At 40.9% G+C, this 20,378-nt stretch overlaps 1 protein-coding gene across 3 annotated transcripts in view; it reads left to right on the top strand.

Annotated features, from left to right (window-relative positions):
- Window positions 1–20,378, top strand: part of LOC101159504 (membrane-associated guanylate kinase, WW and PDZ domain-containing protein 3) — a 151,134-nt gene that overhangs the window by 58,295 nt on the left and 72,461 nt on the right. The gene's annotated exons all lie outside the window — the stretch shown is intronic.

Genomic DNA, 20,378 nt, shown 5'->3' with positions numbered 1-20,378 from the left:
CGTGTTTTTGCATGATGCAAAGAAATGTTATTGTTTTTTAAAAACTATTTTTAAAGGAGCAAAATTCTTAGCAAATGCAAAAAATTGGAAAGAAATGAACTGATTGTTTTGTTTTTACCACTTTTCTAAGTGTTGAAGATGCCTGAAGACACAAACTGTCATCCCCTCAGTCTTTCAACATTCTCACAAACATATGCTGCGAATTGTCTGAAAGAAGAGATGAGAATTATGGGATGTTGTCATGCTCTGTGACCAGCTCTCTACTCTCCACATAAGAGCTTTAACTGGGGGCCTTCAAAGTCTCGTCCAGTTTCTTATTTCCAGCTTGGAACATGCTGCAGCTCTCTCACTGTGCCAGCTTTCAAGGGCAGTCAAACATTTCTTGGCTTCTCTATGTGCAGCAGGCCCATTGGCCTCATTTGCACTATAACACGCCTTTATATTGGCTATTACGCAAAAAGCCGCTCCAGTATCAATCATCCTGCTACATTCAGCTAGGTGAAATTTTCCCATATTCAAACGCAGAAGATGTTACATTGGGGAACATTGTACATCCACAGCTGCTTTTATGTAGGGGAGATCTTTTATTGGTCATTAACAAACAACTTCGTGAATGTTGGGGTGCGCAGAGCATTTATCAGATGAGGTTCCCATGATGCCCAAGAAAGCTGTCTGTTTTGTCCATTTTGCCCAAAATATGATGAGGTTGAGGTCGGGTTGGGCAGGTTGAGGTCAGAGCAAATCCAGGCTGTTTTGTTGGAGGGCTTGAACAGAGGAGGGTCTTCCACAAGCTGTTGTGGTTAAACCGCTAACTTTTAACTGGAGCCAGTAAACAGGCACAAATAACTCTGTTGTCCTTTGTTACATTGGCTTCCAGGAACATTTAAAAAAAAGATTTTAAGATTTTAGTTTTAGTTTTTAAGAGCCTTGCACAGAAAAACAGATTACTGACCCTTTTAACCCCCTATTCTTCATGTCTACTGGACCAAAAATTAAGCACTAAATTGCATTTCTGAATATTTCTTTATTCAAATCCTTGTAAATCAGGAACACATCAAAAATATTGTTTAAAAAAGATCACATTTGTTACATAGAAAATACATTGGGCGGGCCACAAGCTCCTTGACAATTAGATCCATGTACTTCTTTTTTTTTTCATCTGATCTGGCATCTGGCTCAAAACTGTACAGCTGGATATAGTTTCAATATTGCTCGCAATTTTTGTTGCACCGTTAATGTTTGGTTAGGTTAAAAAAAAAGTCTCACTTTTCAAATTGTCCCTCCTCGTCTTTGGAATTCCTTTCCTTTGTCACTACATCCGATCTACTCTATTGAGTGCTTCCTGGACAAGACGTTTCTGTTGAGAAAGGCTTTAGTTGATCTTGGTTGATCTATTTTAACGTTTATCTTCACTTTTAGTGGCTCCTGTCAGTGTCAGAGGATGTTCTGACCTGTCTGTGTTTGGGTTTTGGTTTAATGCTTTATTTTGGAAAGCATTTTGTAAATTTATATTGCAAAAAGTGCTAAATAAATACTTACCTACTTGACAATACTTGCTCAATTGTAGTAGGTTTAGGGGTTGTCATCTGGACTTGGTTTTAAGTCCAGATGACAACCCCTAAACCTACTACAATGGAACCAACCTGGATGAATGACAGTCTTCATAGACAAATACTTGCTAAATGTTCGTATTTTATAAATGTTTTGTAATGAAATCTGCCCTGCATTGGGGGGTTGACCCCAAAACCAAAGGGGGATTGAGGTCTTTACCCCCTGCCCTCTCCAAACTTTACATTCGGAGGAGTGAAACCGGGCGGGTCAGGTTTTTTTTTTCTTCAGTCTTCAACCAACTTGGGTTTTCTCGTTTGACTTTCAAAAAGCTTAATTCTTTCTTCCTCTCCTTTCACACAGCTGGTGTTAGACTTTGATGTGAGGCTGCATTCAGCTGTTGGGTCATGAAAACCGAGTCCTTAATGTTCCCCCCCTCATAATATTGGTGTTATTACTGCAGGAGGTTAGAGCTGTTCATTTTTTTTAGATCAGCAGGTCTTTAAAGCATGCCCTTGCATTTGTTAAACCCAGTCTGTGACTTTGTAAAATGTTTTGCATCATTAGTGTTAGTTAAGTATACAGCAAGGAGGCATTAAAACAAATGTCCGTAACCCTTGTGCTATCCTAGGCACTTTACCATTGGGAGTTGGGTCATCTAGACCCACTAGACAGTGCTCTGAACCTTTTTTCTTCAGTGATTTGTGAACCTCACTGGTGTCATGAAATCTTTCCACGTTTATCCACCTTTGTCATGGTAGGGAGAACACGTCAATGTAAGGGTGGGGTCATCTAAGATAGCACAAGGGTTAATGCAAAGTTGAAATCTTCCTAATGGTTACAAGCTTGAAGTAATGAACTCTTTAGAATCGCCTTTTACAAATATTGGCAAATTAGAAATGGAAGGCTTGTTGTTTGATAACATACACATTTAAAAAATGGTAGGAAAAACAGGGTTTAGAGGTGTTACACTGCACGATATTCAGGTCATTTTAGTCTTCTAACATTCATTCTGTACACAGTCGGAGAGCTGTAGAATCTTTTGCAGTCCTAGGAAAAATAAGAGAGAATGCGGTTTGAAAGGATATCAAACCCTTTTTTAGTAGTCTAAAAAACCACAATTCATTCGGTAGTCTCTGTGCCATTACGTTTTACTCTTCATCTCTAAAGTAGTTCCCTCTGTGCCAGTTTTAAATTTAGTTGCTAGTCTCGAAAGTTTAAAGTACGAGGCTGGAGTTTGTGCTAAAAAAAAAACTGCTATTACTTAAAGGATTAAGAGAGTTTATGTCCTGGAAGATTGATGCCACTCCTTCATACCGGTGATCAAACTCTTTCATCTCCGCAACGTAAATGTATGGCGAAATATTTGACACTAATCTGGCAGGATTTTAGATCACGGTCTTGTCATCTGTTGCAGTTGATATCTGAATGTTGCTCCCTTTCTTCCTGTCTCCTGCCTGCTTTTCCCTCAGATGGCTCTGAAGCCAGCACAGGAATGCTCTTCCTCAATGGACACAATTTCAAAGATTTACACTGGGAATGAAGGCAGACGTTGAAGAGCCAAACGCAAAGTATTCTTATTTGAAAAGCTCCATGCTGTGTACGCATGTAGCCTTTGTTCTCTTAGAATCCAATTCCTTATTTGCCTTGCTTTCGCAGTCATCAAATCCTTGAATATGCCCTTGTCTTTATTAGAATCTTTGCCCCAATTTCATTGAGGTCTTGTTCATTCCACACCAAGACTGACAGCAATCACCAAAAAGGTTAATCAGACAGAAAAAGGCCAGGAGCAATCAGTACAAAGTACTTTTACCTTTGTTCCTTTTTATCTGGTCAGATAGTCATGTAAGGAACTGTCATTCTCGTACTAAATTATTATTAATACATTATAGATAACGACGAGAACATTTCAAAGCAATCCATCTATCTTCCTTTACTTTTTGGAGGCAAGGCCCCAGTCTAACAGTCCATCCTAGGCCCTCCCTGGAGCCAATGAATTGAAATCAGTTTTACACAAAAACCTGCAAAACTGTTTACTGTCAACTGAACCTTTGTTTGCAAGATGGCCAACAAAAAAATACAAATGTACCACCATTTTTCTAGACGAAAACTCCATCATTAGAAGCAGTTAGTCTTCTCAGTTCACAGAACCACAACCTGACCCCTTTTTAAAGAATATGTTATCACTTGTTGGAAAAATATTGGTGTTTGTAGTCATGTTGCTGGTGGTTCACAGTTTTTCCCACAGTGGTACCTTCAACTTGAAAGACAGACCTGTTAATCGTAAACTAAGGGCTGGGAACCAGGTGGACTTGAGAGCTTGTGTTTATTTTGTTGTAAAAGAATGTAGCCACCAACCCCTCCCCCATTCCTGTTCAAACACCTTTTCAGTTGGCTGAAGCTGGGGAGTCACCAGTGATCATTATTAGGGATGGGGATTGGTTGTGCAGTGAGACATAGTTTTACAAAAAGAATTGGAAACCTTACGCAAAAAAAAAAAAATTACAAATGTGAAGTTTAACTTTGAAATAACATTAACAATTAGAAATCTGGTGAATCAAATCAGTTTATTTAACCCTTGTGCTATCTTAGATGACCCCACCCTTACATTGATGTGTTATTCCTACTATGACAAAGGTGGATAAAGGTAGAAAGATTTCATGTAAACCATGGACGCCAGTGAAAATCACAAATCATTGAAGAATAAAGGTTCAGTGCACTGTCTAGTGGGTCTAGATGACCCAACTCCCAATGGTAAAGTGCCTAGGATAGCACAAGGGTTACACACAAGGGTTTTGAATCAGATTGGTTATGAATTTAATTTCTGTCAGAAGCCTTTTAGACTGAATTCAATCCCAGCCAGCAAGGCCAAGTGGGCCCCATATGGTTTAAAAGTTGGGCAGAAATGGCCCCAAATGGCTTTGTCCACAGTTTCCGTGGTGGTTCCACCTGTGTTTGCCCACGTTGGCTTAAGTGGGCACTCAGTGGACTGGCTCCCTACACTAGCCAGCCGGCTGATGAACCCCTTAGCTAGCTCTGCTGGCCCCTGGGCGGCGCCGCTCGGTTGCTCTGCCAGGCCCTGGGCAGCGGAACTCGGACAAACCCTTTGGGGCTCAAATTTTCTGCCCACTTTTAAACCACTGCTGGCTGGGATTGTGGTCCGTGGCATCTACTTATTGCTTTTCTGCCTTCCTTAAAGACCCAACCAGTTGAAAATTGTGTTTTTGTTCTTTTTAACATGTTTTGACATTGCAAATTTACTGACGATGGAGGACGTATATAAAGAAAAAGCTGTAAGCTAGTAAGAGACTGAGTAAACATATGGGTGACCGAAAGGCTTACTTACAGAAAGCTTACTCTGCGTTAACAGTTCCGGCTACATCTCAGAGGTGTATTTTTTTAGTTAACTATTGCTGCTCTGAAGAAACTATGTCCTAGAAAATGTCACAGGCTTTATAGGCTAAAAATGTCATGAGCATAATTAAAAGACCACTGGGAACGCCTTTAAAATGGATCAGAAGAGGATTGGAGTGGGTTTTTAAGGCCCAAGGTCCTTTGCCGTCATAGTGTCAATGATTCGTGTGCACTCACACTCTTAGCAGAGCTGCCGTTAGCAGGAAACATAGAGCAATGTGGGTTTCAGTAGGTTGCCCAGGGTCTCTTTGACTCGAGGCTTTCAAGAGCAGAAATCGAACCTGCAATCTTCCTATCATCAGTTTAACTATTGCACAGTGGCAAAGCAGAGCTTTTCTATCAATATGTAGTATTTTGCAGCAAGTGTGCAAGACTGGCGCATGTGAAAACGGGGTTCATTTCCTAGGGGGCGTGATGAGCTTCATCCAGTGCGTCTGCTCAGGCAAGACCCTTTGCGCTACAGCCTAACTATGTAGCCACAAGGGAGCCCAAGTGTTTTAATGTATGTACACCTCTTTTGTGCGTTTTCGTATCAGTATCTGATTTTCAGTTATATCACATTGAAGCGAAATTATACAATAAAGAAAAATATGAATTTCTATTTGTCCATCCATTGTCTCTGTGTTGGATTCACATTGATGCTTTCAGGTGTTCAGGTGAGGCAGTTCATCTCTGATGTTAAAGATATTTTGAAAATAAAGTGGAAGATGAGATTAATCTTATTTAGATGGATCAGAAATCCTAATAAATGGATATTTATGCAATATTTGGACTTTACAGGGACTTTTCATGCTTGTCAATCATTTTTATTTCTGCAACTTTCCCGGTAGTTTTTGTAAGGTTAGTTTGTTTACCATGCGACAACGAGGAAACTGGAACACAATCAACATGTAAACGGAGTCCTCCATAGTGGTGTTTTCTTTCCCAAGGTTTGCTGCTTCATAAAATGTGTTTTTTTTCTCTGAGTGCCTGCTTTTGACTTTCCCTCCATTCTTTAACACTAAATTAGTTGCATTTAGCCTCATCTATTCGATTGGACTAAATGACAAAACGTGTTGTAGCACTGCGGAGATTCTACTGCCATAACAAAAAAATCAATCAAAGAAAAGAGACCAAAAAAACCCTCAACTAAACAGCTATTGATGGTGACTGCATACAGACTGTGAAACTCAATATTTTCCCTCTTTGTTTGGTTGATTTAGAATTTTTTTCAGATAACACTTTTTAACAAAAAAAGCTCAAAAATTGAATAACAATCTGCAACTATAATGAAAGACCCCTAGTTTTCTCCCTGTAATGTCTTTTCTCACCTTCTTTTTCGTTTATAACCAGGAATGAGGGAAAAGTTATTTTAAAAACAGCTTGCCAATATAAATGTATCCAAGTAAAGTGAAAAAAGTTGCACAAAAAAGGAAATCTGATCCCAGTGGTCTTTTTTATTTTATGAGGATGTGTTTTTTAGCCAAAATCAAAGATGTGTGTGGTTTTTTGAGGACATAGTTTCTGCAAGGCAGCAGTAGTTCAATAAAAATTTGCATATAAGTTGTGGGTGGGACCTTTGGCATGGGGCAACTCCGCCCCCTTCCCCTACCCGTTGCAAAACGGAGCAGGGAGCTTGTGGCCCACCCGTCGTATTTTCCACGTCACAAATAAGCTCTTTCTTGAACAGCATTTCTTTTTGTCTAAATTACTTAGAAATAAGCTTGAGCTTATTTTTCTATATCCTCCATCATCAGAAAAATGCTACAAGAACATGTTAGAAACACAATTTTAATCAGAATGCGTCCAAAGGTTTTCATAGTTTTGCATGTGTTTTTAAACATTAGCAAAAAAGTTTGTGGCACAATTATGGCTCTTTAGGTAAAAAGCGTCAGTGTGATTTCAGTTAATGCAACTTTAGGCTTTTATTTTTGTCCTTTCTTTGTCTTTAAAGCATTTTAAATACCAATTTTGAAATGATCTATAAGCCACCTTTTCTTTCATCGTTTCTGGTAGGAACACATCCCTCCTTCTCTCCCCTCATTTCTCTTTTACGTTATGTTAACCAGGGCAGCTATCAGGGGGTGCAAGAGTGGAACAGATGCCGTTATGCGTGTATCTGTAGATAAGCTAATCACCAGCACCACCTGGGTGTGCTGATTGCCATTAATCTGCTATTGTAATTGAAAAAGATGGTCTGCCCTGCAGCTTCTCGCCGTCTCTCTAACAGTCTGCCTGTGACAGCTTTCTGAGGTGCAGCTTCAGACCCTGAGGTGCACAGCCAATATGAGCGGGATAAGTGCATTGCGTTGTCCACAACACAAAGTGCCCTCGTCACAACTGCCCTTACGGGTAGATATTAACTCTCTGTGAACGAAAAACCTGTATGGGGCATGCAGGTGGTGGGCATCTTAAGATCATAGACTGCTTGGTGATTCTGTAGGGTGAAATTTTTCATGCACATTTTGCTGCGGGCAACAGGTTATAGCAAACATTCAAACATGTTATGGTAAGAAAGCATGAAGTAGGTGAGACGCAGGTACATGGTAGAAATTTCTCACCTTTTGCTGGTTAAGGAGTTCGTTAGTGCTGTTCAAGTGATTAGTGAGCGCTCCTTGCGTGCAACAGACTCTTAGAAATTAGAAACTAGACAGTGTGTCGTTTGTGTGGACATCCTTCTGTCACTTACGTATAACGTGCGCACCTCGTACATACAGCATTTGCCACGCGGTCAGTAAGAAGCCAATACGAGCACCTCACTAACCACCAGATCAGGGCTGACCAACCCCGGTTCTTAAGAGCTTCAACCCTACCTGTTTTCCAGTTCTCACCGGACTGCTTGATGCTGACAACCTAAATCAGGTGTGTTCAGCCAATCAGGATGTGGAATTACTTATGTCGGCTAATCAGCAGCAACCTGGTCAGGGAGAAGTGTTAAACAGGGTTGGGCAGCTCTGGACAAGAGTGTGTTGTAAGTGCACCATGTGACAGTATCACCTGTACATCATAAGTGGATGTAACTTACATTAGTCGTACAAATATTTCACAATACACTTACCACACGCATGACAATGGTATGTTCCATTTTCATGATATCTCTTAAGGTGGCCACACGAACCTTGAAGAAGCTGCAAGACACACCTGTGTTCCCTTTTTAGATCCGGCTGTTCCTCTCTACATCTCTCTATGGGCCCCGACAACACAAAAACCAGCGAGGGTCAAGCCCCCTATGGGTGCATGTGACTTAAATCCATAACTGTGTGCTTCTTTAATATACATTCATCATTTGGAAATGGATCGACTATTAGTTTCTCTCTGCTGACATTTGGCATCAAGTCTCACTCAGATGTGACAAGCTTCTTATTTCCATTCATGGGGACTTGCTGAAGCTGTATTAAGCCCTTTCTTTAGTTAAAGTCTAATGGGAAAACCCCCTGCAACCATTGAGCAACACTATCAGACTGATCACATCCTGCCATCAGCTTTTTTCTCCCTTCACCCGCTGATATTCCTGTCCAGACAGTGGATTAACATGTTGGGATTATTGCCCCACATTTGACTCACAGTTCTGACAAAATCTCAGTCAAACACTCATTCTCTAGAATATGTGAGGATGTGCGCGACAATAAAAGGCCGTTTGTGTGTTTTTTATTTGCAGTAGGTTGAGAACTTTTCCTCACCTGAAGATGCCTACTTATAATTTGATTGTTAATTTGAGAAATGGGTTTCTGTGTTTGTAGTAGTCCTGCATTCTAGCAAATACAGGAAAGCTAACTGAAAATTTCTCTCTGAAGTTGTGTAACTACTTTAAAAATAAATGGACTAACTCAAACAACCGACAAGATACTTCTTTAGAATCTAATGTGACTTCAAAAGAGAGCTATAAAAAAAAATCAATGATAAGGATCAGCAGAGTGGATTTGACTGAGGCTGTCATTCACACCCGTTCTACCAGCATCTTTTTACAGCTCTCGACACAGAAGCAAGGCTGTTTAGTCTCACAAAGAAACATACTTGAAGAGCTGGCGTTGCTTTTATTTGTCAAAGGAGTGCGCAGAGTGTGTGAGGAGAGCACAAAAGAGGCGGGAAACACTCGTCTCCAAATTTTATTGCAGCACACCTGCAGCTGAGGCTGCGTTGCAGATAGACAGCGAGCTTCACCTGCTACCTGTGGAGCCATCCTTTTGCATAATGTCTTTCATTTCATTCCCTCAGTCTTAATGTTTTTCTGAGGTTTTCTTTTCAATCTCGAGGTTTTTAATATTTCTGCTGGATTTGTATCCTTTATGAAGTGCGTCCATTTGAATAAAATCAAAGTAAAAACAGAACTTTTTCTTTTCACGCCTTTGACCCTGTAACACCGGAGTTTACATTTTTTCGATTACCGCAATTCGTCAATCAGCTGATTTACGTTGATAAATGTTAAAGCGGGGTTTGTTACTTGGCTGTGGCTGGTGAAATCTCCAGTATTAAAGGGTTCAAGAAATGTATTTTTGGTAAATGTATTTTTTCTACAGTTTCCCAGAATAACCTTTTTTTGTGACGAAATGCAGTTTTAAAACATATTGAGATCCTCACTTGCACCTCTCCCCTCTATAGTTTTTAAGTATTTTTTTCATTAAATAATATAGGTCAGTATTCTTCTTACGAATGATTATTACGGAATTAAGTCTTTTATTTTTGAAGTTATAAATTTTCTTTTTAGAAACATATTTGTACCGTTCATAATCCCTTCTCACTTTTGTTTAAGCTGAACTCCTAGATCACCCCAAAAAATATGTATTCCCACACCATGATGCTGCCACCGCCATACTTTACTAAGAGGATTGTGTTTTTTAGCAGAAATTAGTCAAGCTTTGTAATTACTTACATTTCGCAACGTTTTTATGAGCTCTTGATTTGTTTTAATTCATTGGTTTCTTTTAGTAACAGGTTGTTTTAGGCCCACTTATCTGACACCCAGTTTTGTTGTAGTGTCAGGCTAAAATAAATCGTACAGAGAAACCAACAAATTTCCATTGTTTAGATTTGAAAGACTTTCAAGTGTTCCTTATAGTCCCTGTGATTAATGTCATACCCCTGGTCTTGGAGTATTACTGCATGTCCAGGCTGGGTCCAGAATTTAATTATGTACCTAATAGGACGTCTAAATGCTCATTTATTTTTGTGCATAAATACATCAACCTGTTTAAACGTTATTCCAGTCCCGACCTTCATAGCCCTGAGTGTTTTGTGTGTGTAGCTCCATTTATTCTGTTTGCCATCCATCAGAGGGTCTGACAAAAATCGATCCCACGCAAACTTTAGTCTCTCCTTTGTTGCAATTTAACTCATGTCCCTAATCCTCCCACTTTTGCATCCATATTTTGATATTCAACCAACAATGAAGATTTTTTTTTAAATAAAATATTGCTGTGTTGTATAGTCAATTTAAAACATTTTTGTGCTCACATTTGTTTATCTTCTAGCAAAACATCTGTCAGTACAGACAGTCAAGGTTGTCAACCTCCCCATGGTTGATCCTAGTATTGGACTGTTAAAAAACATGGTCAGTGTTGTGACTGTTATGCTACGTACATGGCGGGCCTACGATGCGCGTTCAAGAACGCACTGAACGCATTATTGAACGCGCTGTTGGTGTATAGGCTATAGTTGGAAAAGGCTTGATATGGAATGTCAAAGTAGTACAAATCTCGCAAATCTTGCTTTGACTTTTTCTTTCACAGTTCTGTTCTGTTATATGAAAGACTGGGTGTCATAGAATTCCAGCCGCACACAAACCGCAATTATTAATTTCTACTCCCTGATCAATTTCCAAGCGGTTGGTGAATCTGAGTGGCTGATTGGTCAAAGGTCAACTGTTTAACCTTTCAATGTGCACTCAATGGCTGCGTGTTTCATACATACAGCTCAAAAAACTAACTTAAAACCGTGCATAGCGACGTGGGAACGCAAGAATTTGTAACGCAGAAGCCCGAAATGTACATTTTGGCACATTTGCATAGTTTTTGTTGGAAGTGGTCACTTGAATGCACATTGTCAAGGCCGGTGTGATCATAGCATCAGTGAAAAGATAAAAAGCCCCATCTGTGTTACTGTCTCTGCAGGGATACAGGTGTATTGATGTGCTAAGTGTGCCTTTCTTTGATGCTTTTCTCAACATGGTTATCATCACTTTGTAAAATTACACTCAAGAGGGGGTGAGGTCTCTGATACAAAGTGAAAAATTCTGTTTCAACGACTGTGCTGAGATACTGAAAGTACTGTGATATCTAAATCTGGATGGGCTTTTGAAGCCTGAATCCAAAAACCTGTTCTTAGAGGATTTTACAGACTAGGATTTGTTAAAGGTCTACATCCACATTTAGGATGATACAAATAACAATGCCCGCAGTTCTTTAGCCTGTTTAACCCTTTAACACAGGAGATGTCACAGTCGACACCTAATTAACACACACAAGCTCTTTGACCTACCACAACACTTTGACCATTTGTGCGATCAACGTCAATCAGCTGATTCATATTCCCAAAGCCAATATGCAAAGCAGTATTATTCTGAGACAGAATCAGCTGATTTCTGTCGATTTTGTGTGCACTTCAGGACTGCAAAGTAAAGCGTATCAGTGTTGCTTTTATGCACTTCACAATCTGCTAATTAATTGCGTAAACGGTTTTAAGAGTTACGGTAGTTGAAAGAATGTCAACACTGGGGCTAAAGCCCCGGCGTTTTAAGGGTTAAAGCAAGCCCCCATCTTTTGCCAAATTGTAAAAAATTTTGATAAACATTACAGATTTACCACAACTCTAAAATTTCAGTTATAGTAGAGCTTAAATGTATAATATGTTTTATAAGTGGGGTGGGTTTTCATTTGGTTGGTGGACCCAGATGAGCTTCAAACTTAATTTTGTACCATCCAAACTTTGCACCTTTCCCACCCCAGGTTTCATTATTACCATGCAAATGACAATGGCATGATCTTTCCAGTTATACATGTCCATTAGGGCTTGTTACGCCCCCTTGTGTGTCTAGGGGTGCTAGGGGGGGCATAACATAAAAAAGTAAAGGTTTGGCTACCAAGTTGACTGCAACACAAAACACCAAACGAATGTCTCCATAAAATATGACAAATATATTTACAAATAAACAACCAACAAGAACTAAAAGTGAAGCTAAAAGGCTTCAGGGTGAACCCAGGCCAAAACAACAAACAAAACCCCAACTAACTGCAACATGTAATCTTACCTGCAAAGAAAGAAAAGGGAAATCAAAGACAGAACGCTAACCTCCCTAACCTAACAAAACCAGGAGAAAACATGTACTAAACAAAATGGCGGTTCACCCCTACAGCTTCACTTAAACAAAATCATAAACCAAAGGACTAAACAGAGTGGGCACAGACAAAACTACAAAGAACTACGAAGTGCAACACAAACTAAAACAAGTGGAGAAGACATAAACAAAAATGGAGAAGAGTGCCAAGCTGCAGTGGAGACTGTTGCAGCAAGGCTCCCTTCCCCCTAACTGGATGTCCAAATGGTGGCTTTAAAGCAGGGGTCGGGAACCTTTTTGGCCGAGAGAGCCATAAACGCCACATATTTTTAAAAGTAATTTCCAAAGAGCCATACAACAGTGTAGTGTCCCTTTCCCACACTGAGGCACGGAGACTTAACCTCTTTTAAGGTTCTTTATTCTGGTTACTGTAGACCGCAACAAACGCCGTACAATTAATTCAGCAACTTCTGAATCTCTCCCGCCGAGACGAGAGCGCTTCTCCCAACTTTATATTCCCCTGCTCGCGCTCCAGCCCTCCCATTTCCCTTATTCGGCCCATAGCTGAACCCCATTGGTCCAAACTACCTAACAACAGGCTGAGCGACAGAACTGAGAGCCAATCACATCTCTGCTTGATGCGTTCATTGAACTCCAGAACTTTTAACGCGGCCCAACAGCCAAGTTAAACTCAGTCTGCGACAATATGTTTAAAACTAATTATACTAGTGAATGTGTGCATTTGATGTAATTTCAACATTTTTAAAGTACAATAAGTCTGTGGATTCTTTTTTAATAACATTGTTAAGTTGTTGCTGATAAATGATGAGTATTTCTCGTGGTAGTTCTGCTGATGGTCTAGTCTGGTTGATACATGGTGAGTTTCTGCTTCACGCAGGCGTTGAGACTTTAAACGTGATCGTAGGTCTGACTGTTCTTTAGATGTGACAAAGACTGCTCACATGCAGACGCGGCACCAAACACACACTCACGCCGCAGTGAGTGACGGGCAGCGGGTTTTACGTTATTACAATCCCTGCGCGATTCACCTGCTGCCGGTCCCCACAACCCCCCCACCCCTGCCCTCTGCTTTCTTCCTCACACATCCCCGTCTCCGCAACTGCGCGCTCTTCCTCAGGGACGGGAGCGCGCAGTTTTAGGCACGGCAATTCACAGGTTTCAGGCTGGTACAAACTCTGTGAAATAATAGATAATAGTAAACTGAAAGTGCTGGCGCAGATTTTTCTCTCCAAGCACCGCAACTACTGCGCGCCTCTGGCATCGCATCGCGCCCGAGAAGGACTGGTCTAATGAAAAAAAAGTATAACTAAAGATTTGTCTGCGAGCCACATGTGACCATCAAAAGAGCCATATATGGCTCGCGAGCCATAGGTTCCCGACCCCTGCTTTAAAGGCTGCCTCCACCAGCTGGTCCAATGGGAGGCCACACCCTTTCCACCACACCTGAAAATAATCAGACAAAAACAGACAAAGATCCACAAAAAACACAAGTCCCACTCTGATACAGAAATACTACACAAAACACAAAAACAAACAAACAAAACAAAATCAAATACGGCCACAGCCGTAACAGGGCTGCACGATATGAGGAAAACTTGCGATATGAGGGATTAATATTGCGATAACGATATAATTTGCGGTATATAAACAAATAGCGAAACAACCAAAAACATCACTCCCATTGTATTGCAACAGTTTAAGAATTGTACTCCAAATGACCCTCGTTGACATAGGAGGGAACATCTAACAAAAGGGCTCCATCTGATTGGTCAACAACGCTAAAGGCTCTATCTGATTGGTCAAATGCATAAAGGGATTTATTTGATTCGTTAAATAATTTAAGCTGCCATAAGATTGTTTTAGCACATTTAAGGTAACCATTTATTGCATTTTTTGCTGTGTTTTGCGATATGCATATTGCACAGCTTGATCTTGCGATAACGATAAATTTGCGGTATATTGTGCAGGCCTAATGTCCATGGTTTAAAGTTATCTAATAACCAAAAGAAAGTGTGTTGTGTTGGGGAACCATGCAAAGGACATTCAAAGTGCTTAGAGATGAGGCCCAGTTGAGGTTTTGAGCTTTCATCCTCTGAGGGGACTCTGTTCATTTCTGTGCCAAGGACACAGGAGCCCAAATAATTACTGAGTCATTGGGTATCATCAATATGTTTACAATAGAGTCTGATAATGTCCTTAACCTTTAATTGACATTTCAATTTGGCCCTGAAAATGCATACAGTTTTGTGCGCTCGTGTAATTGTCAAAGGACGTTGAATTTAGGGTTGTGTTTATACTGCTGCACTAAATGAGTTTACTTTTGAGCTTTTTTTAGGCTTTCTCAAGGATCTGAGACTCACCACTTCAGACAGTGTTTTGGTCATTATTGAAACCACTCTGCGCTCTTTGAAGTTAGTGACCCATCCTGTGCCACTGCCATTGTTACGGAGAATAAATCATAGTGAGTCAGCCGTCACACATGGAAAGGCTTATGTCTCACCACCCCAAACCTCTGTCCACCGCCTCAGCCAGTTGTCTGACATCATAGTGTTGCCTCAGACCTGTGTATTTTAAGGGAAACATCTCGCCTCTATTTAATCATTTCTGACAGCAAGAGAATCCCTAAAGCAAAAAAGTAATGTTACTCATTTGGTGACATTCCCCATAAGCATTCCTTAAATTTTAAAGATTCTTATAAATTGGTTACGGCTTTCCTGCTGGATTGTTTTATTTGAGTTTTGACCTATCAGATCTTTTTGTTTTCCTAAAGGATGCGGGATAAATATATCATGGATTCATTTCTTATGTGGAACAAAGTATCCTAGCTTTCCTTCATATGTCATTTAAAAACATGATTAGTAATTAAAATGTCTATAAGTTATTCTAGACAAATGTTTGTTTTTCTCTTATATGTCTTTGTGTTGCCATGTGATGAGGTTTTGGCCATACATGATGTACCTGACTTCAATATGGTAGACAACAAAAACACATTTAAGCTCTCTATATGAAAGTCCTGATTATGGCTGGGTGTCCCTACCAATCTACTAAATGGTAAATGGTAAATGGCGTATACTTGAATAGCGCTTTTCTACCTTTTTCGAAGGTGAATACAGTCCCATTCACACAAACATTCACACACTGGTGGCGAGGAAAAAAAAGTTACACTCACAAGCTCCAAAAGTAATGCAAAATCCTGTTAAGGATTTGGACCAAATTTTACGTTTGTGCAAGCAGTTTTTTGTGCCTTAGTCTAATGTGCATTTCATATTACATAGATGAAAGAAATCCTGAAATAATGGGGAGAGAAAACCAGCTGGAGTATAAAATTCATCTATAGTCATTTTGGCTTCTTCATATTTGCAGTGTGTCATCTGGCTGATAAATCTTTTCATCTCGTGTTGGTGATTGATGCCTCTATCCGTTCCTCCTTGGGCCTCTACCAAGATTACAAAGCAAACCCTTTTGTGCGTTTTCAAAGACAAGCCTAATAAATGTTTGTGTCCAGTGGCCAACCAACGTCCACAGAAGTCATTTAACCTCCTGCTACATAGCTACATAAGCTACATAACTTAGTGCATGTGTGCATGAAAGGCACTTTCTTTCTACACTAAATACACAATTGCACACTTTTGTAGGAGGACTGCAAGTTAGACTCGGTGTTAAAAAAACAACTAAAATGCTGGTGGATGACTCTCTTAATGATAAGTGAATGTCCTATTATGAACCCAGAAACTTCGGTGTCTTATGATAGTGTACTAGAGATGCTGGATACGTCATTAGAAAGACCTGGAATGACTGTTTTTGCCGCAGTTGCTACAAAGCTACAGTAGAGAATGAGCTAGGGTATTATTAAGGGCTAAGCATTCCTGCCAAACTACTCGTTTGACTAATTAATTTAAAATGTTCTTACAGTGAAGAGTGATGTGGTGTTACCCGATTTGTTCAAGGACTGATATTGACGTCTTAAAAGTTTAATCTTTTTGATCATTTTTATCTTTTCAGTTTATCACTCAGTCGCTCCCATTGGATCTAAAGTGTCAAAAGAAGCATAAGCAGCGTTTACATGGACAAAAGTAATCGGAAAGAATAATCGGAAGAAAAATGCGTCATGTAAACACGCCGGTCGGAATAATCTGCCCCGATCAGACTCGTTCGGATCAAAATGTATTTTCGATCGAGATAGGTGGGTTATGCCGATTGTTGATCCGATCGTTGTTCATGTAAACGGTTCATTCCGATCGTGTGTCACTTCTGCTCTGGTTTTACGTCATGCATAGATAGTGTTTTGCTCCAGAGAAAGCTTTGGAGCTCAAACTGGACCGACCAGCTGCTCTGCGGACGCCCAGTGCGAAGCGCCGCTCCGCCCTCGCCCCGGACGGGTAGTGTGTTACTTAGATGTTGCCAGCAAACTCTTCAGTGTTAAAGTTTTAAAAGAGAACATCTTGACGCCTGATACTGCAGGAAACTCTTTTTCAGTTGAGAATAGGGAACAGGAAGCGATCAGGTAAAGGGTCGTACTTCTGTGTCTGATTTGTGCAAGTTTGAAGGTTCCAACTCTTATTCAGGACTAGTTTTTGAACTCGTGGATGACGTCGTTCCTTCAGTGTTGAATTGACTCTGCCGCAGTCCCCAAAACAAAATCAGAGTCTTGGTGGGGAAAAAAAAGAAAACAGGCCTTCATATTTAAAATGTTTTTGCTAGATGAAGGATTGCTACAATTAGGTGGCTAATCAATTAACCAGCCCTAGGATTCAGCACAAATTTATGCAAATAAAGTCTTTTTGTGAACTCGTGTCAGCAAGATGCCATCTGCAGATGTGTGGGAGTTGGGAATCGACCCAGCCTCAGGGTCAGCCAAGCAACAAAGGCATAAGCAATATGCAATCAGCAGCTATGGCATCTTAGCTGTGCGGAACACCTTGTTCTCAGTTGTGTGTTGTGTGACAGCTTGCTTGCTCAATCAGTGGAGCTGATACAATCAGGCATTCGCTTGGATCTGTCGTTATCCATGCCCATGCAGCGCTCTTGTCACGTTTCAGCCCATATTCTGCTGCAACACAACCCAGACATTAAAGTTTTATATTCCTACACCAAACTTTCACTCACAACTGTTTTCAGACCTCAAAGCTTCTTTTTGTGTGTGGGGAAATCCTAATTGGTGAGTGTGAGGCAGAGAAAGAGACGAGATGAAAAAAGATGGAGAAGCTTTTTGTGTCCCATGGGTTTCACGCTAATGCATCAGGCAGCATATTGTCAGTGTCAGTCCCAGTTATTGAGGCTATGCTTTGCTTGCTTTGTATAAACTGAAACTTGTCTAGCTGCTTAGGGTACAACAGTATTCTTTCTTTTCGAACAACTATCTTGCACGATTATGACTTTTTACAACCAAAACCGATACCCGATATTTTCCTGCCTCTTGTAGCTAATACCAATACCAATACTCAACCAAAAATTTTTTTAATACTTGAGAAAAAAATATTATTAGGTACAAAGCAACAGCGTATGGCTGGATCCCTAATTCCAACAAATTTGCAGAACTAGTCAGGGCTCCAGACTGCGAGCAATTGGTCGCATTTTGCGACCAAAATTTGAGAGTGTGCGACTGAATTTTACATCCAGTCGCACATGTGCGACCAGTAAATTTGCCTCCCCCACCCTACGTATTTTTTTATACATTAAACATGGAAGGGACACGTCAATGATCAATGAAATAATCAATGAGACGCGAGCGCACACGCACGCAGGCAGACACACACACTCGCGCACATATTCATGAAACGCGAGCACGTACACTCTCGCGTGATGCCTGTGTGTGAGGCGGCCACTGCGTGTGAGAAGAATAGGGAAAGCCACTTTAAGTGGCTAAAATGCGTGGAGGGGGAGGGGCCTAGAGATAATCGAGCGTGTGCGTAAACATCTGTGGGAAGGAAACGGAGAAAAATATCACAACCTGATATGTGCGTCTGAGCTATGAGCAAGCGAACTATTGATTCGTTCTTCCGACCTGCAGCTAGTGTACCAGTGCCAGAGTGTACAGCAGGGGTCTCAAACTCTCGGCCCGCAGGCTATTTGCGGCCCCCAAGATGATATTTTGCGGTCCCCGCCTTAATATGAAGGTTTAACGTTACTGCAGCCCGCCAGTTTGTATGAATGACACTTTTTCATTGTCGTGCGTGGAGCTGACCAACCAATCACAGTGGGGTAAATTACTCTTGGGGGCGTGACAATGACAGGGTTTGCAAGCAGGTAACCTGACAGCCCCCTCCCCGGACCACATTAAGGAGTTAATTACTTTCCTTTAGAACGTATTTATTCGCTCGTAATTTTCTAAATACATGCAGTCCGTGCTGAACTTTTCTCTGGGTCACACAGACCCGGAGGAAGGTTTAGGTTTTGGTTACGGCGGCGCATCAGACGGTTATGCACGGCCGTTACGGCAGCACACCGCTCCCGCGGGAGTCGGGTCAGCTGAGGAGAATAAATGTCCCACACCTACATGCGTGACAGCTAACGGGGCTTGAACATTAAACACGCTCGAGCAACAACAACATTAGGTTTAGACTCACTGAAAATACTTGGGGAAAATGCAACGATAGACGTGTTTGAGATGAACCGGCACCTCGCCTGGATCATTGGGGAGACCAGGCGGGGGGGCAGTGAGATGAAAGCGAATCTGCAGCATACTGAAGGAGAACAGGAAATTGGAGTTGTCCTTAACATTCAATTTAGTTTAATATTCTTCTCCCCCTTAGTATGATCTGTGTTATTATATATTTTATGATTATTTTAATGTTTTGTAATGCATGTAGCCTTTTTTAATGAATTGGTATTTTAAATTATTTTGGGAGCCAATTTAGCTCGTGCTGGTTTGCGGCGCCTTCCGTCCGTGAAACCCGGGTTCGACTCCGGGCTGCTCCCTGTTCCCTTCTCTACCTCTGCCGGTTCCAAGCCCGGTTTGAGAAGGTTGCGTCAGGAAGGGCATCCGGCGTAAAACATTGCCAAATTTACCATGCGACTCGTTCGCTGTGGCGACCCCTGATGGGAGAAGCCGAAAGTGGAAGGTATTTTAAATTATTTCAATTAATCACTCCACTACAAAAACCATCAGGACACATGTCCCATAATGCATTGTTTTGTAGTCTGTAGGGCAGCTTTCAGTCAGTTCAGTTTCCAGCTGTGTTCGGGTAGGTTTGCCCCTTGCTCCCACCCCTTTCTCGTGATATTTTTGTGATGATTGACAGTTGATGTTGGAGCAAAAACAAAAATATATTTCACACACCAGGTGATCTGCGCAGCGTTGAGTTCACCTGGGTGATCTCAAACACACTTATTGTGCATCTTGGCTGCACCTATTTGGTGTCACCAAGATAAATTTCCATCCGTTTACTTTACTTATTTGTACTGTCATGACAGTGATGGTGCTGTTGTTTACCTTGTTATTGGATCTTCAAAAGTGCAGAATAAAATGTGACACTGAATTTGAAACAGCACATTGTAATTTCTGCATCTATTATTAAAGTATTTACTAGTAATACATTGGAAATTAGTAGATTTGGTTATAATGTTGATTTACGGTATGCGCCCCTAAATTTTCTGGTTGAGCCCCTAAAATTTTCAGTTAGGGGCCACTGTGCTCCTGGTGAAAAAAGTTAGTCTGGAGCCCTGCTAGTTTTACATGGAAATTATTGCTTTGTTTTAAACTGAAGTGCAAAATAATAGGGGTGTAAGAAAAAATCGATTCGGCAATATATCGCAATATGTCATTTGGCAATACTTGTATCGATTCAAAATGCTGCCAGGACGATATTTATTTAATTATTTCTGAGCGTCCTTCAGTGTCTTACTCTTGTTGTCCACTTCACCCTCCGACCGCTAGTCAGCAGCAGAGCGCACGGAGCCTCTTAGAGCAGCTCTACTCTGCACAAAACAACAGGAAGACTGCAGCCAGAGGCAGCTTGTTCTGTTGTTATGAGACATGAAATACTTCGTTTTTACCTTGGATGGATACCAAACAGAAACTCTGAGCCATGTTGCTGCCATTAAGATATGAAAACGTGGATTGCTGTGCTTTTTAGCGGCTCAGATAAATACGAGTGAAGCACGGCAGCGGCTAATGCGCTTAGCATCTGCTAAAAATGCCATCGGC

This window comes from Oryzias latipes, chromosome 7 (assembly GCF_002234675.1).
Source record: "Oryzias latipes chromosome 7, ASM223467v1".
NCBI classification, from domain to species: domain Eukaryota; kingdom Metazoa; phylum Chordata; class Actinopteri; order Beloniformes; family Adrianichthyidae; genus Oryzias; species Oryzias latipes.
The sequence above is the reverse complement of the archived record's forward strand: the minus strand, read 5'-3'. Positions and strand labels throughout refer to the sequence as shown.